Source organism: Anomalospiza imberbis, chromosome 1, assembly GCF_031753505.1.
Source record: "Anomalospiza imberbis isolate Cuckoo-Finch-1a 21T00152 chromosome 1, ASM3175350v1, whole genome shotgun sequence".
Taxonomy (NCBI): Eukaryota; Metazoa; Chordata; class Aves; order Passeriformes; family Viduidae; genus Anomalospiza; species Anomalospiza imberbis.
Window position 1 is genome coordinate 113,016,622 of NC_089681.1, and position 17,360 is coordinate 113,033,981.

General features: G+C 37.8%; 1 protein-coding gene across 2 annotated transcripts in view; it reads right to left on the minus strand.

Moving 5' to 3' along the window:
- The window catches only part of LRRC3B (leucine rich repeat containing 3B), a 145,859-nt gene that overhangs the window by 94,138 nt on the left and 34,361 nt on the right, over positions 1-17,360 (minus strand). Inside the window, exon 2 of one of the 2 annotated variants that reach the window (XM_068206629.1) lies at positions 4,926-5,125. The exons of the other annotated variant lie outside the window; for it this stretch is intronic. The gene's annotated coding sequence lies outside the window, so the exon portion shown is untranslated. The remainder of the gene's footprint in view (positions 1-4,925; positions 5,126-17,360) is intronic. 2 annotated transcript variants of the gene reach the window in all.

Genomic DNA, 17,360 nt, shown 5'->3' on the forward strand with positions numbered 1-17,360 from the left:
TAAGCAGATTTGCACATTTATTTTTAAGATATTCCCTAAACCTAGAAACTCTGTAGAGAACCCCTCACTTTTGAAGGGTTTTGGCACCAGTGGGCAAATTTTTTTACTCCCCATCAATAGCTCACTCAAGTGATGTCTAAGGCTCAGCAGAGGAGCCACAGGAACTGTGGATTTCATGGTTTTCTCCTAGCTATGTGGTAACTGCACTGCTCCAGAGCTGCATTATCTGGAAACAATTAGGAGCTTTAGGAGCTTCACAGGTCTCCTCTGCACTTCTGCCACAGACGAGCAGCACAGTATTCCTCCAGATACCCATCTCACTCCACCCAGAATCCACCAGGGAAAAATGGGGTGTCAGGCTGTTCGTTTTTGAGGGTGTCCAAAACTACACATTTTGCATGTCAGCACACCCTGTGGAGCAGGGACTCAGTGATTCAGTCAGGTCATCTGGGGAGCAGCAACATTTTCTGGTCTACAGGCACATCAGCCTCACCTAAAGGGAGCCCATCTGTATACATTGACTATCCTGAACCAACATTTAACAAACTTGTATTCCAGCAGCAAAGGAGATGCTACTTCACTGCAAATCAGAGCCAGGCATGTGAGAGAACAATCGTTTCTGGTGAAGAATCTCAGCATTTCAGTTTCTGAAATGTTACACAACAAAGTAATAATCATGGTCCTTCTTGAAGGACAGTTAGGTAACGCGTTCATTAAAGCTTAGTTGAAGGAGCCTCTCAGAGATCAAAGACTTCATCTGCAGCACTCTGTTCTTGCAAAAGTGACATTCAAGACCTCTGGATATTTTTAAATACTATGTTTACTATTTTTCCTCACAGCAAAGGAAGAAAATGTGCAGAACAGTACACATTACTGCTTCACTACTCTTTTTCAGTGATCCCAAGATAAAAATGCAAATATTCATATTCAAAAAATACAAGAGGCTATGTACACAGATTTAACAAGTGGAAAAACTTATAAACAACCATATTAAAGTGTGCAGCCAACACCTGACACCACAGCAAGGATTTCCTGTGAAATTCCAAGGCTTCAAATTCAAACACCTCAGCTGTTTTCAAAGGAGACTAATGTCATTACATGCCACCTTCACTGATCCCCTTCTTGTGGCCTTCATCTATCCCTGCCTGAGTAGCAGGAAAAGAACTCATTTTTCTTCCAAAATAGCTCATTTTCTGCTGAAACTTAAAGGACTGCATATGGTATGGATTGATAATGCACATTTGGTAATGAATCCACTTCCACTGCTGGCAGTGCTGTGGGACAAATGTGCTAGAGAGGACAAATGTAATTTCTCAATAGGGATATCCACTTGTCATAGGAAAGAAGACTGAACAGATGTGAGAGAGTTTTGTGGACCAGTTCAACTCTTACTGTCCATTTCCTGTCACATTACTATGGCAGCACCGAGGGTTGTGCAGGGAAAGAGGCTTTTTAATCTACCCCACTGCCAGTTCTCACTTCTCTCTCGAACCAGTCAGACAATGCGAACACTAAGCTCATCAACGTTTTCCATCTTTCTCATATTTGGGCGGACAAAGAGGATCAGTAATGAAAGGGTAGCCTCTTCCTAGTTTATCAAGGACTGTGGATGCAGTTATCTGTTGTTATAACCTATTCCAGGTTATCAGTTGTCAGCCCTCTCTGCTTGCTATGAATGAAGCCCTTGGACAAAAAGCCAGGACAGAAAACAAAGAGATTTTTAAAAAGAAAGCAGTCTGTATATGCCACAGAACCAAACACAAACAGCACACGGGGACTCACAGCTCTTTAACTAATGAGCTCCCTGGTACTTTTTGGGCTGGTTGGCTTGGCATGGACAGGAGGGACCTGGTAGCTCCACCAGGGCCAGTCACACAGAGGAAGGGAGCACAGGAGTAAAAAATGAATGTGATTAAGAGACGACAAAGCCAGGGGCTTAGAAAAAGACCTTTAACAACATGACCATTCGATTAGAAATCTAGAAGCTGCTTTAGGCAGCACTTGAACAACTCATAATAGGAAGAAAAAGTAATATAAAAAGAAGACAAAGCCTTTTGAACAACATGAGTCTTTTCTTTCCATTCCTGAAATAGACAAAATAATGTCTGTGGTGGTTTTCCTGCTATCTGGATTCATATCCTTTCCTTGTAATATGCACAAATAGTTTATTGAGGTTGGTTCAATTTTTCCCAGAAACTATAACAGATCAGCATCTCATTTTTCTCAGTGAAGCAAAAACACAAAGCAAAGAAATATCATTGCCCCACAGTGTTAATAATCTGAGGAGATAAGATAAAGGATGAGAGAAAATAATTATCATTTATGAGAGAGAAAAGAGGGAGTGGGCACACGTCTTGCTGCAGTTCTGACTGCAGGTGGTAAGATGTGCACACTATCCTGCCTGGTGCTACCTGGAGAGAAAGAGAGCAGTGAATCCATACCTTTGATTAGCCCATCTTAACACAGACACAAAATGCTGAAAGAAAATAGAACTTTCCTGAAATCACACAAGTGAGACTGGAGTTTATCCTCCACAGAAATACGAAAGTAAAATGAAATGCTGTGGAGCACACTGCTTCAGTTTGGAAAAAACAAACCACACACAAATGGGGGTTAATTTGGAAATTATTTTTCTATGCAGATTTGATTTTCACTGGAAGAAACGTAACAGGTTTTAAAAATTTGTTTTAGCTACACAGAAAACATTTCACAAACAGGAGGACTAATTTTTCGTCTCCTGTCCTGAGGGCACTTAACTCAAAAGCCCAAAATTCACAACCGATTTATCTTCACAGGTGTCTGAAAACATAGCGTGCCTTAGCACTTTGATGCCTGCTGGCTCTTCCAGCAATGTGAAAGCTATCCAAAGGAAAAAAAATGTTTGCCAGAAGTAACACTCCAAGGAATCTGTTAGTTCATTTTCTCTTGGGTAATGCCACTACTTCCTCCTAGATTCTATCATTCACAGAATAGCTTGAGAGGAGCCCACACTGCAGAAATTACAACTACTGCCCTCCAACAGTACTGGCCAAACAGCCCATAACTACCCTGTTTCTCTTATGTTCCAGAGCACAATGCAGTGGCAATAACACGTCCAAAGCACCACAGGCACTGCCATCACTGCATTGCAACACTGACTATTTGTCTCTCTAAAGCCATCCCTACAGGACATTTCATTATCAGTACTGTTTCAAAGTAGTGGAATGAAAATCACCTAGCACATGTTCTTCAGGGCCTTCAGGATTTTTTGCAGAATAAAATTAAATTTAAAGATCACTGGTCCTCTTTCATGCAAATACTCCTGTTAGAGTAAAGCAGTAATTTTCATTATAGTCCACAGAAAATGCATATGTGCCTGTATATCTGATGAATGCAAATAGGAAAACTCTTAACAGCAAAAAATAATACAGAGCAATAAAAGCTTTTGAGAAAGGTGGGAAAGGAAGTCCTGGCTGAGAAGATACAGGCTATACAAATAAACTAAAGAAACACGTTTCTGTTTCTTGTCAGACTAGCCAAAAGAGGACAAAGAAATAATCCCATCATATTTGAGATTCACTAAGTGCATTCTTATGCCAAACATACATTCAATGTCAGCAGAATTCAGGCTGCACTCTAGAAATACAGACAAAGAAGGGTACATTATAGGTCATTTCCTATATACATCCCATATACATGCTTTTTTTCCCAAAGACAGATCTTTTCAGTAGTTTCTTTCCACTAACTGTAGACATTTTCTTGAATAGTCTATATTGGAAATATATTCTGTCCTAACTTCCTTATAGTCAAAGGAAAGTCACTGGCTTTCCCAGAGTAAAGTTAAGCTCTGCAGACACCTATGACGATTGTCAAGGAAACCTGAGCCAGTTATGGCTGCATCTCAAAGGCAAACAGAGACAGTGGGCAGAGCATGACATGCCTGGTCATCCTCACTATCCCAATAAGAACGCTTGTCTGCTGGCTTCTCCCTCCCTGTATCAACATGCCAGGACACAGCAAAAGAGAGGGTGGCGCACACCTAGGTCTCCCCTGAGCAAAGAGCCTGGTTTCTCCCTGACCCACAGATTCATTCTACACACCTAACCTGAATCTAGGGTAATCTGAGCCTTTACATCTAACTTGTATTTAGAGTGGCACCACACCACTCCCACTGACACCAATTTTGCCTGCCTTAGGTAAGGATCTGTACCCACACCCACATGAAAAGACAAGGATTGAAAGGATTATATGCGTACACAATGGAAAAAACACAGTAAAATATGTAAATAAAGAACATTGCCTTTCAAATTCTATTTTAAAACCTGTGTGGGTTTCTCTGATCTTCTCTCCCCCTCACCTTTTTCCCCTGTTAGCACAATTGAGAGCAGAACAGAGAAACACAACAAAAAATTTTAAGTGTGTCATTTTAGCTGCCTGAAGCAGTTTTAACTTAGTGTGCTTATGGTACAGCTAAAACAGAATTTGATAATACCATGCAGTCTATCGTTGTAGGTTGCACTAAAGAATTAATTGAAGGTTTATGCTGCAGAGTGCTATGCTATTCTTATAAACAAAACCCCGTTACCTCAGTTACTGAGGCTGTAAGTTTTTAAGTTCAGTGATTTGCATTTTTTCATACACTTCTAGTGACTAAGGAGGAGGGGTTGAAGCAAGATTTAGGGGACTGTTATGCTGGAGTCATTTATTTTACATTTCATGTTAGATTATTTATAGTCTTTTTTTTTTAAAAGCAAAGCAAAACAAAAACTAGAACTAAAACTGAAGAACAAAAGCCAAGTCAGTGTCAATGCTATGTTTGTTTTATTCTCCTCCATCTCTATTTCTTCATCTTACACAGACCTCCTGGCAGCCTTTCTTATCTGGATTCACAAAAATAGGCTCTCTCTTACCATTTTCAATTTCAATTTCTTTAAGACTTGTTTTACTTGCTGTGTCCATTATATGTTAATTGACCAAGATGGTGGAATAGAGAACTTCTCTGCTTTCAATGCAGCTTTCATGTTTCTTCATGCAGAGCCTTAGCTTTTCCTCTTTCAGTTGATGAACCTGGACACTCTTAAAGATGGGATGTTCTTATTCTGAGGGTTTGCACCAGGCTGAAAACACCACCAGCACTGAACAGATCCTAGTATAGAAGTTATCAGCGAATGCTATTCAGAATTCTCCTGAAATCATGCTGCAATGTAATCCTACATTCATAGTTATTAGCCAAAAACTTAAGAAAAGTCTGAATCCTTCATTGTTGCTTTATCTGCTGCCTTATTTGACTGCATATACAACCCAAAGAGAGAAAAGGCCCAGTAGAACATTTGTACTTTTGCCTATGACAGACACAGACTACAGAAAGTCCAATAAAAATTCTTTTGTATGAGGAATTGTAAATCAATGCTATTACGTGCATTTGAAAACATACATACATTCCACTTCATAACTTTTGATGTAGGACGAGTTTGTCACATTTTTAGTAAATTTAATTTGATGCATACTTCTGGAGATGGAAGGGAAAATATACAAAGTTCTTTGGATTATGTAGTATTTTTCTCCCAGTAACTGCACAGTTCTGCTCTTGTGACTACTTTGGGATAATGACATCAGACTAACACAGCTTAAGACAGAAAGCATAGTGCATGGAGGTATTTTCAAGAAAATAGAGAGTAACCTGCAAGATTCTGTAATAACCAAAGTCCTGATGTGGGGAAACCTAAACACGGGATAGGGGTGTGATCTGCTGCCAGACAGGCTGGAATATCTGGGGAAAGATGAGCCAGCTCAAACCAGGCTTGCCGCAAGGATCAAGACTGTGTTCCCCCAAGCTCAAGTTTGCCTGCAGGGGGGCTCACTTGTCTCACAAATTCAGCAATGGCTCACCAGATTAATTCTAGAGGATGCAGTTGGAGAGGTGGTAAGCTACCACAGCAGTGTTTGATGCTGGGACAGCTGCACTTGTGAAGAGCCTTAACTTATGCCCTGACCTCCACAGAACTTAACACTTTGCCTCTCCTGGAAGGCAGCAGAAGCAAATTGCGGGACCAGCCTTCAGCTGGTAAAAAACAGCATCAGTCCATTCATTTTGTCAGAGAAGTATTAAGTCCTAGAATACAGCTGTCCTCCTGCCAGTCTGTCACTAGCAATCATCTTTTGCTAAGGAAAATACCATTTTATAATGTTCAGGGTTCTCCAAATAAAACAAACACTATTCTGTTGAAAGAAATTCCATCAGTGATTAAATAAAACCTGAACTGCATAGTTATAATCTTGTCACTACTCCATAGAAAAATGGAGCACAAGTGCCTGCCTGAAGTTTATTGTATAACTCCAGTGCAGTGGGGATTTCCTACCACTGAGGCATTTTCCTGAATGCATAGCAATACTTCACAGGAAAGGCCTGCCCAGATACCTGGCAGATAAATTTGAGAATTTTCTGATAGAGCCCAAGTTCAGGACTGCCACCTACTCAGTTTGCTGTATCAGTGATGATGGCAATGCTAGTAATAAATTTATGGTTTTTCTTCTTCATAATCAATATCCAGAGAAAGGGAAAGAGGAGCAATGAGAATTTCTGGGAATTTGAGAATTACTTTCAGAGCACCGCTAGAAAATTAATGAAAAATACATCCTTGGACATCCATGGCTACTAATACTATTGGCTCTACTGTGAGGAAGATCATCAAACCTTAGGAAATTTGGGTATGGAAAGATAAAAACTAGTTATAAAATCTCATGTAATGAGTAAGTGTGACTGGACTCAGTTCCACAGAGGCTGATTCAACTGCTACAGTGTGCTGGGATTAAGTGTTGTTCACTACTCCTGGCTGATGTGAGGAAAGAAAGTGAAAATTTTAATTTTAAAATAATGGAAGGTCAAGAGTGATGTAAATTAGAAGGATGAACAGTAAACAGTAAATTGAAGTGGGGAAAAGCAAAACTCAAAATGCACTGGTCAGGCTAGTACAATTGTGTAGATAAATGAGTCAGGCAATTAAATATATCAAAATAATGAAATAGGGAGAGATTATGAAATAAGAAAGCTGAAAGGATTTAAAATGGTTTTTTAAGAGGCATTGTGATAAGTGCTGCTTCCTTTTAATATACCATAAGCCAGGACTAACTATTGCCATTATTGAACAGAATGAATTTCAGCAAAAAAATTAGATTATATACCACTTCAGTCTGTGAATATATTTTGAGTACTGTAATCCAAAGGAAATTATACCAACACAATGGAATAAAAATTTATTTCAATCATTGTCAATATTTTTGGTTGCTTATGCTACAAAAAGGAACAGGCCTGCTACAGATGTGGAAAAGATAAAACTAAGAAAATTGAGGGGTATTAGATTTCTAACTACTTAAAAGAAACACCAAAAACACCCTACTGAAATCATACCAAAGAGAACAGAGATGGATGCAGAGGAGATCCTTGACGAAGGCATGTGCTCTGTTTTGTACTTCCAAGATTTTCAGCTTTTTAAACCAATACAAAGGACAATAATTATTGTAACACAATCATATACACAATTAATGCAACACAAGATATTCTTGATACAAAGCAGTTAAGTAGAAAGAAGCTGATGTTAAACACAGAGTACTCCTTAGAAAAGCAATATGTAGATATCAATTTATGGCACTCCACATGAGCACACAATACCATGGGCCAAGTAAAAACAAGAAAATGGAAGTTTTGTGTTAAAACCATTCCAAGAAGGAGGAAACAGACAATCTGGAGCTGTCAGAATTCATTAGATACTGAAAGTAAAGTATGTACCTCCTAACCAAAATCAGGGCAGATCATCCTAATGCCTCCTCTCTGCTAATGTATTCATCAAAATCCAATAAATAAAACAAACTTTTCAGAAAAAGTACTTTTCATGCTATCCATTCTCAGACTGTAGACAACTGGGAGAGATAAGAATTAATATGAAATCTGATTAATTTTCCAAGTAATATAGTGTTTTCCTCAGCTTTGAATTTACTAATAGCATAAGTAAAGGCAAAGTAAATAATTAATATTCTAAATAGGCATGGAAATAACATTTTCAGTTAAGTGATCATCTAGTACCAAAATAATCTTTAATGTATTCTGCAATTCTATTACAAAGGTTGAAGACTATTGAAGTAAATTGAGCAATTCTTTGATGCTTAAATTTGTAGACTCTTTCCAGCATTGCATTATTATTTCCAGGTCAAAATGACATATCAATCAATGTATTCAAAACCAGACTAAAGTCATCTGTCAAGTTGGTTAATTCCAGTATAATACCATAGTTTATGTTCAGAGCACTGTTATGGAATAGACAATAGCTACTGTAAAGCTATTTGAGCTTTATTGAGCCAATTCACAACATCCTTACTGAATACATACAAACCCCTTTTTCATAAATCCCCAATAAGATTAGGCTAGAATGACTTTTGCCCAAATATGAGTTTGAAAACAGAAAAAGAAGTCATAGTTTTAGGATATAAGAATTAGAAAGGGAAAATAGAGTTATAAAGCATGAAACCTGTCAAAGCCACCCTGAATCTAAGTGCTGGCTCAGTGTCAGATTAAAGAATGGTAGGATTAAACAGAAACAAAATACTGTTTTCCCTCAGAAGACCCTAAAGCTGATATACCAGTTCTGCAGATTTGTCTAGGCAGTGGACTTGCAAGATGTTAAATGAAAAAAATGTCTCCATCCTTTTATATGACTTCCTTGTAATAGAAAATTTTGTTCAGATATCTTGTGGTTCTCACAGTTTGAAATGGCCAGAGGTGTCATTGCAGAAGTTTAGGAGATCATCAATACAGTTATCTTTATCCTCTGGTCATACCCAAAAGAATTATATGTATGTATTGGCTTTGCACAAGTTTTGTGTTCTGCTTCAAATTTCTCCCATACTAAGCCCATCACAGTGGGGTAATACATTACTCCGAGGTAATTCCCTGTTGCATTGCGATTCCCCTCTCTGCTTTTCCACTTTCTTATGAAGGCTTCAACAGGATGGCAATATTTTCACATTTAACCCTCTGAAGACCTTTTTAAACCTAATAAATAAAAAGGCTGTATCCTACCTCTTTTTATGGTCTGCAAGTCTACACAACATTAATATCTAAAGGATATGGCTGGTCCTCCTTCTTTAAAATATAGCTCATAATCATGCATTGTCTGTGCTCAAGATGGCATTTAAATCATGAGGAAATAAGCAATAGAGTCACTCCCTCTTAGTCACATCTGCTGATTATAATTCGTCCTTATCTCAACTGCTGGAGCACCCTTGCAATTAGCTGAGCATAATCTCTCTGCAAACCAGTCCCTGTCCCAGAGAGTTTACTGTCTAAATGATCAAGGCAAAGAGAAGCAGATAAAAATGTGCCTTATGCACAGAATGAATAATCCAATAGTGGCAAATATAATTTGACTCCATGCTATTTTTCTGGTTTAGCTTGTATGAATCAACATTGTATGATTGTATCAGGGTGCCTTGTTCAGGAAGAAGGTAGGAGATCAAGCGTGGAGTTTGGAGGAGAAGCTGGAGCAAAGAGCCCATGGACACAAGTGGTACCATGTTGAGTGTGATTAGTCCAGGAGAAACCCAGGCAATCGCAGCATTGTCACATCTCATCGACTTCTTGCAGTTTCTGCACACACATTAAAATTTTTGACTGCTAAAATGATAACAGAAGCTACAAGGTTTGCAGTCTGAATTTATTAATTTCTTTGCAAACCCAGCAGACAAAAAGTAAATAATTGCAGAAAAGGCTAGTCAAGAGCCCACTCTTCTCTTTACCAACAAAACATCTGCATGTCTGTAGAAGGACTTTAGCACTCTCCAGTACAACAAAGTGAGAGAAAGCAGTTTGCAGAATCTGTCCCTGGAAAGAAGGTTTCTTCTGCAGTGGTACTGTAAAAGGAGTTTCTCTCATTGTAACACAGTACAGGGAACAAATCCCGCTCCCTAACCTGATACAATGGGGAGATCTTTCTCAAGGGGACAAGCAAGTAAATTTTTCATAGTGTATTACTTCAGCACAATTTTCAAGAACTACTAGTAATCACAACTAAGGCAGCAGTGGCTAAATTCTTCCTATAACATAAAAAGTGAACAAATGACAAACCAGGTTTGATTCCTCTGACAAGACACTTTAAAAATTTTGTAGTAGACTCTTTGCTCACATCTGGACATAAATAGTGCCTGGCTAACCATGAAAAAGAGCAAATTCTCTTACACCATATAGGGAGAATGGTATTCAAGTGCCTGCTGTTATTTTTCCCTCAGCTTTTCAGACTGAACATACTGTATCAACACAATATCATGGCAGGTAGAAAGAGTACAAAGTAGTTTTGTATAGACCTGCTTTGTGACTCTGGTCCTCTTTTTCCTATTAAATAAGAGTCCTGACAATTCTGTTTAGCAAGATTATTTTTCTTTTACATTTTAAGCTCATTAAATTTAATGAATGTATTAAAGGTCAGAGGCATAAAGGAAGCATTTACCACTACAGCACAATGTGATAAAGATGAAAAATATCAGCTATAATGAACATAGGCAAGAAACCTCTAATGACACTGCATTATTTAAGGCCATCTCTCTACAATTTAAACTGTGTATTTTGCTGAAAGTGCAGTTAAGAAAAGTCTAAAACAAGGACATAAGGCACACATTGCAACTAAACATTATTGGGGGAAATCTAGAAGAAATAATTCAAATTTCCAGAGTAAGAAGCACCACTAGCAAACAATAAGAGAAATGAGAAAGTGAATGTGAGTGCATATTACTGCAGAATTACTTTCTTTTATTGCTTCCTAATCATGACTTCTAACATAATATGCAAAGACAAGGAAAAAAAGTTAAGTTCAGAATATTAAAATGCCTCATCTTAAAAAAAAAAAAAAAAAAAAAAAAAAAGAAAGAGAGACAGAGAGAGAAAAATCTGTAACACAATGGAGGATTTGTTTGAGCTTATGAATGTGACCCAGCATGATCCTTGAGGGCATTGCAGGAAATTTCAGTCTTCAGTTGGAATGCAGAGCTGGTTATCTTCTCTGCTCTGCTTTGCTCTTCTGTAGAACTTGAACTCCATAGGAGAAGATGTACACAAATGTTTTGCATAGCACAAGACTAGCTAAAATGCAGAACTCCAGTGATCATCTCCTATTTAGGATAGCCACCTAATGGCAAACTTTCAGCTTCTCAGTGGGGACATCAAGGGTAGTGACAACTGAGCACTGTACTACATGCTGGGAATGCCAATCCTCTAAAGAGACCAACATGATGAGAAGACAGCAAGAAACACAGCTGAAAAGAGTTACCTGGGAAACACAAAGAGAGAAAGCTTTCCTTTTTAACTCTGGAGCAGGCAAGGAAAGAACTTAACAGAAAGGAGGAGAAATTAATATTTTGGGTAAGAATTTACATGCAGGAAGAGACTTAGGCATGGCTGGTGTCTCCACTGCTGAGGTCCAGATCCCACTCCAAAGGATTGTGAGGAAAACTGTAGAAGTGAAATAAGAGGATCTCTGCTATCTCACTCTGAAATACACACTCTAGCAGATTACTGAATTTCTCCTGAAATTGAAACAATGGGCTCCCATTAGCCGCTCTTAAAGTGTCAGACTTTTCCTGGTAAGAGCAAATGAAACAGATCTCATTCTCAGTCTGAGGCCAAACACCATTTTTATCTTCTTGATTCTCCTTAGAACCAATTCTTTCATTCTTCCTCACAGAATAGTCAAAGCTTTCCTCCCTCATCAACTCCTACTCTTCCAAAATACTTCTTCCCATTATAAAGCAAGTTCAGATATTTTTAAAACATAGCTTCTAACAATACAACAACTGCAAAGAGCAAAATGTCAGAAAATTATGAAGATAAGCCCATTATTTCTGAAACCCCAAAGATTTAGAAAGGGAACATATTTCTTTGCTCATTAAAAATATTTCAAATTTGAAACCACTGAAAGAAGACAGGAGCGAAAATGCCCATCTGAGATACTTTAAAATTTTATCTACCCCAAAACAGCATATGCCTGTTGTCATCTGTGTGATTCAATCATCTTTTTAACCATAACTGATCGTAATTTAAGCATATGAAACTCTCTTCAGTTTAAAACCAGTAAATTATGAAGATACATAAAAGAGGATTAATATACAAAGCATCCTGGACACTGTGTGACTTCAGTCTGAGGCCTCCTCAAACTTGCTGAGTAATATCCATGTTTTTGATACAAACTATATATTTCTAAGTGCCTGAACAAGTGGACATGTATGCTCTTTCTCCCTGTACCACTAAAGCACACCATGATGTACTTTTACTGAGAGCAAAAGGCTTCCAAGGGGATGCGAAAAGACTGAAAAGCTCAATTAAAAGGCTTTCTTGTTTTAATTAAATTAATTAATTTAATTAAACAAATTTAATTAACTTAAATTTTAAACATTAATAATTTAATTAATATTAATAATATTTATTAAAACAAGTTCACTATAATTCTGAACCATAATACTAGCAAGGAAAAGAACAAAACTTAGTTCTAAAAATGAGATACAGCATCAACACTTCTCATGTTCAATGCAATTCTCAGGGACAGAGATTTATCTTATGAAATTTAAAACAATATTTCCTAATTCCTAAACCATTGTTCCCTTATTGAGGATCAATTGTTTCCACTAGGGCTGACAAACTGCTGACATTTAAGCTAAGTTTTTAGAAGAGACACATAAGTCAAAGGATGCATGTAATCTCAGTGACTCCTGCCAACAGCTTCAAAATTTGAAAAAGATAATAAAATGTTCCAGAATACAGAAAAAGGGGGGGAAAAGAGTGTTCTGGATTTCTGTTCCTCATTTCTGGTATCCAACACAGATCATCTGTTTTCTGTGTAAAATAAGGGGATAAGAACTTGGTTTCTTATTACTGCAATATAAATATATTTGTCCCAGTACTGGAGAACAAGACTTGGACCTCTTAGACATTATCTAAGTAAAACATAGTCTTTATTAACAAGATGTGATTATTTTTCCCCATGAAAATTTTAGGATTAAAGTTAATATTACCTTGCGTTTAATGAACTGTTTTTTGCAAATATGCATCAAGAGTATAAAAATAAGACCTTTCTAAGCAACTAATACAGTAAGGACTATAAAGATAAAAATTAACTGTGGAAAGAAATTAAAAATAAAAAAAGAGAAAATACAGCCAGAAGTAATTGTAAATCGTAAATCAGGATGGATAGGAGGGCATGTGCTGAGTTAGTTATAACACTTTATTGTCTCAGCCTTTTACTCAATGAGCCTTGACAAGTAAAAAGCTATGAAAAATAGTCTTATGAAGTCAGTTTGAAGAGAAAGAAAATACTCATTTCCACTGCACTTTAAATATAATATTGATGATATCACAGGCATCTGTGAGAAGGTCATCCTATGTTTGTGTCACTATTCCAGAAAAAAAAAATCACTCCAGATACTCTTATCCTCTCTTTGTTTTAAGAACAAATACTTCTCAGTAATTTCACTTTAATGATAAATTATGGGAAACCTGAAAAAATAATTTCTGTGAATTTTCACCTCCAGGTTGTTATATGCAGTAGATTAATGCCAAAAAATAGTAAACAGTAAGAAGTTATGTTAAATAGTGAAGAAAAAAAAAAAAAAAACAACAGAAGAATGAAGGACAGCTGAGCTGAAACCTCCTGCCAGCTCCTAGAGTATTCTGTAGTTCTCATTTAGTCTGACTACAAAGCACAGCCGTCTTCAAAATGCTATACAGGAATAAATGGAGAATTTGTGTTGGGTTGAATTCAGTGGTATTGAACTAATAATTTGGCTCATCTGTCTTCAGAAGGTTTGTATTCAAATCATATTCCCACTGCTGGATATCAATCCCACTATAGGTTAGTTTGTTAAGTTAAATAATTAGGCAGGCAACATAAAAGACATGTTACTGTCAGCCCGCAAATACACGAATCTGGTTAAAATGCCTTAAAAATAACATTTTAAACATTTAGTTGTCCTCTCTTGCATGGGCTTCAGTATTTGTAGCTGCTGAAGTTCTAATGTAGATCAGCTTACTGCTGCTGCTTGGGCTTTTGGTCTGAAATAGAGGCCATCAAGAGGCAAATGATTTGCAACAGAAGCACCAGAGTCATTAGTACCTTTTAAAACATGAAAATCAATTTTGCACAGCAGGCTTGTCTAGCCAGTCCCAGGCAATTCTTTCTTTACTCAGAGGAGAAAGTCAGACAAATACACTTTAAGTGGAATATTTAGGAGGACATTCCCAGTAAGTAATCTCTAAAACACAAGATTATCTACTAACAGTCTAGACATATTTTGCCACAAAGAAACATCACTTTATGCTGTTGAAATGGTGTGTGCAGAAATCACAAGGAGGAGCTGAACATTTAATTAAAGCAGGAATGTCAGTGTGAAGAAAGTGAGAAAAGTGGCAGCAGGAATGAGGAAATTAAAGCACGCCCTCTTTTTCATCCACAGCTTTCCATGCTTAATGAATCCAATAAACACTTTAATATGATAATGGGCCATTGTTGACTAAATCAGCAAGCTTTCTAGTATGTGTGGGAGATCAGGAGACCTCATTCCTCTCGTTTACTAACAGAAATCTAAGGCACAGTAGGATTTTGGACTAGGTCCTTCTTATTGCAGGCTAGTTGTAATAAAGCACAGCACAGTCTAAACCCCCACTATCCAGATTCTGCGTATACACTAAATAAATTAGCTAAAGACATTAATATTATTAATTAGTTTCAGAGAAGAATTTCAGCAGGGAAATTAGGTGACATGTCAAAGGCCAAGTGGAAAAATCAATGATTGAGCCCAAATATGTTGAATCAGGGTCCTTTAATATGAACTCATTTTTTTTGTCTTCATGTTGGTAGGGGCTCTGCTGCAAGTAGATAGTTGATTTTGCTCCATACAGAGGAAATTAAGATTTAATACCAGTTTTGTAGATAGACAAAAAAAAAAATCCTTCTCCATATAAAGGGATTACAATCATACTCATTACAATCCGCTATCCTGAACTAACTCCTGTCAATATTCTGACTCCTTTTGGCACCGAGACAAGAACAATCAACAATCAAAGATCTTCTAGATAGCAAACAGAATTGTATTTCCCATAATCACACCCCTTTTTGCACTGCTCTTATGCGATTTTATACGCATGTGTTCTCTGTGAATTCCCAAAGGAGTAAGCAGGGTGTTTTTGATAGTTAATAAAAGAATTATGTTTCTCTTAAAAATAGCCCACTTCTTGAATGTTTACATCACATACACATAAATCATGTATCTCTGTTAATTTAGATTTATGGTCAACACGATAGTAGCCACACTTCCAAATAGCTATAGGCACTCACATATTATGACCAATCTGTTACAACAGATAGTTACAACAAAATTAAAAAAGCCTACATTATTTAAATGCATTTTTCATTAAGAAAAATGAACATTCAGCACTGTTTAGAACTTCAAGCACTCGAATATGAGGTATTTAACTCCTTCTCATTTAAAACAGAGATCTTCATGTAAAATGGCTCAGGTGTGTGGGGAAGGCAGAGTGGCTCAAGTAGTGTCTGAAACTCTTCTTTTCCAGACTAAACACCCACAGCTTCCTCAGCTGCCCCTCACAGGAGTTGTGCTCCAGACCCTTCACCAGCTTTGTTGCCCTTCTCTGGACACCCTCCAGCACCTCAATGTCTTTCTTGCAGTGAGGACCTAAAACTGAACACAGGACTCAAGGGGTGACCTCACTGCTGCTGGGTACTGCTATGGTCCTTCTGGTGACATTATTTGTGATAAAGGTCAGGACGCCATTAGTCTTCTTGGCCACCTGGGCACATTGCTGGCTCATGCTCAGCCAGAAGCAAACCAGCACCCCCAGATCCTTTTTTACTGGGCAGCTTTCCAGCCACTCTTTCCCAAGCCTGTAGCACTGCATGGGGAGGGCAGGCACAAGGGCAGGCAGTGCCAGTGGTGCCCTAGAGCTGCCTTTCATCACCAAGAACAGCCTGCTTGTGTCTTCTTGGTGCCTCTGTTTCAGCAGCCTCATAATTTAGCATAGCCTTTTGGGCAGTGGCAGAAGGAACAGAAAAGGCTTCTGGCTCCTCAATGTGGCTCGCTTGTTTTCTGTTATTCAAGCTATGACCCTTGAATAGGTACCCCTATGAACATTAGTCAGATGGGTACCTTCAGCTTCAATCCTGCTGGTTTACAAAAACCTTCTTTTGACTTTATTTTTGGTTATCTTAAAATCTTTTGTTTCATGGTGAATGGAGGATATCTCCATATTTGCACTCTGTTAACATCCGGGAATCTAGCCCAGAACCTAAATTTCTGAATGTTTAGCGTTACCACCAAAAGAAGGCAGAGGAGTATTGTACTGAAAAGATACGATCCTGAAAAACCTTACTGTGTTTTATATAACTTACAACTGTTTAAACAGGTCTCCAACATTTCTCCATAAAATGGAGAGTTGTGTTCAACATAATGCCAGTGGAAGAAATCTTGCTCTGAAGAGGAGCTCACCCTTATCCAACTGAAGACTTCTCTGAGGACTGATATACGAGGTTGGTGTTTGACAAGTCAAGCTGTAGCCTTGGCACAGCCTTTTGCTGATTCTTAAACTCAGCTTTTCTACTCCAACAGAAATATAGAACCGGCATTATCCTGAGCATTTATTTTGTGGAACACTCGCTCAGCCTCTCTGAAATGATTGTTCCCTCAACTTTGCCATTTCCTCCTTGTCTTTATTTACTGCAGATTTACTTATTTATTGGAACCGATAACATACATGAAACCCCTACTTTATCACATTGCTATTTTTGTTAAATTCATAATTCTTCTCTGTGTTATTTATTTAGGACTTTTAAACTCTCTTTTTAATCACTGTCCAAGACATGGCTCATGCACCCAGCCTGCTAAGCATTTCCCATCCTTTACTCAAGTGGATGATTTAACCCCCACTTTGAGATTTAACCACTATCTTTCTGTTAAAAGGGGTGTTTCCTTCTCAGTTGTGAAAATTACTGTATATGTGACTCATTATCTGAAGAAAAAAAATTTAAAACAGAATTGAAATCACAGATTTGGGAAGAACTGCAAGGAAGAGTAATAGAGGTACCAGACAGTTTATTTTCTATTCCAAATACTTTTTAGCTGTTACTACAGCCATTATGTTATTCCCTTTACTTTAAAGAGAAAATGAGGGTGAATAAAACCCACAATAAAACATTTCTGGTGTCTGCTATCAGAGATTTCCTTTCTGTGGGTAAGCATGGCACCACTGACTCTGCCTAGCCTGTTGACCCAACAAAACCAATCTTCTATTCCCCTTTTTTAATAGCTTGTCACCAGCTGCCTCTTATAGCCCA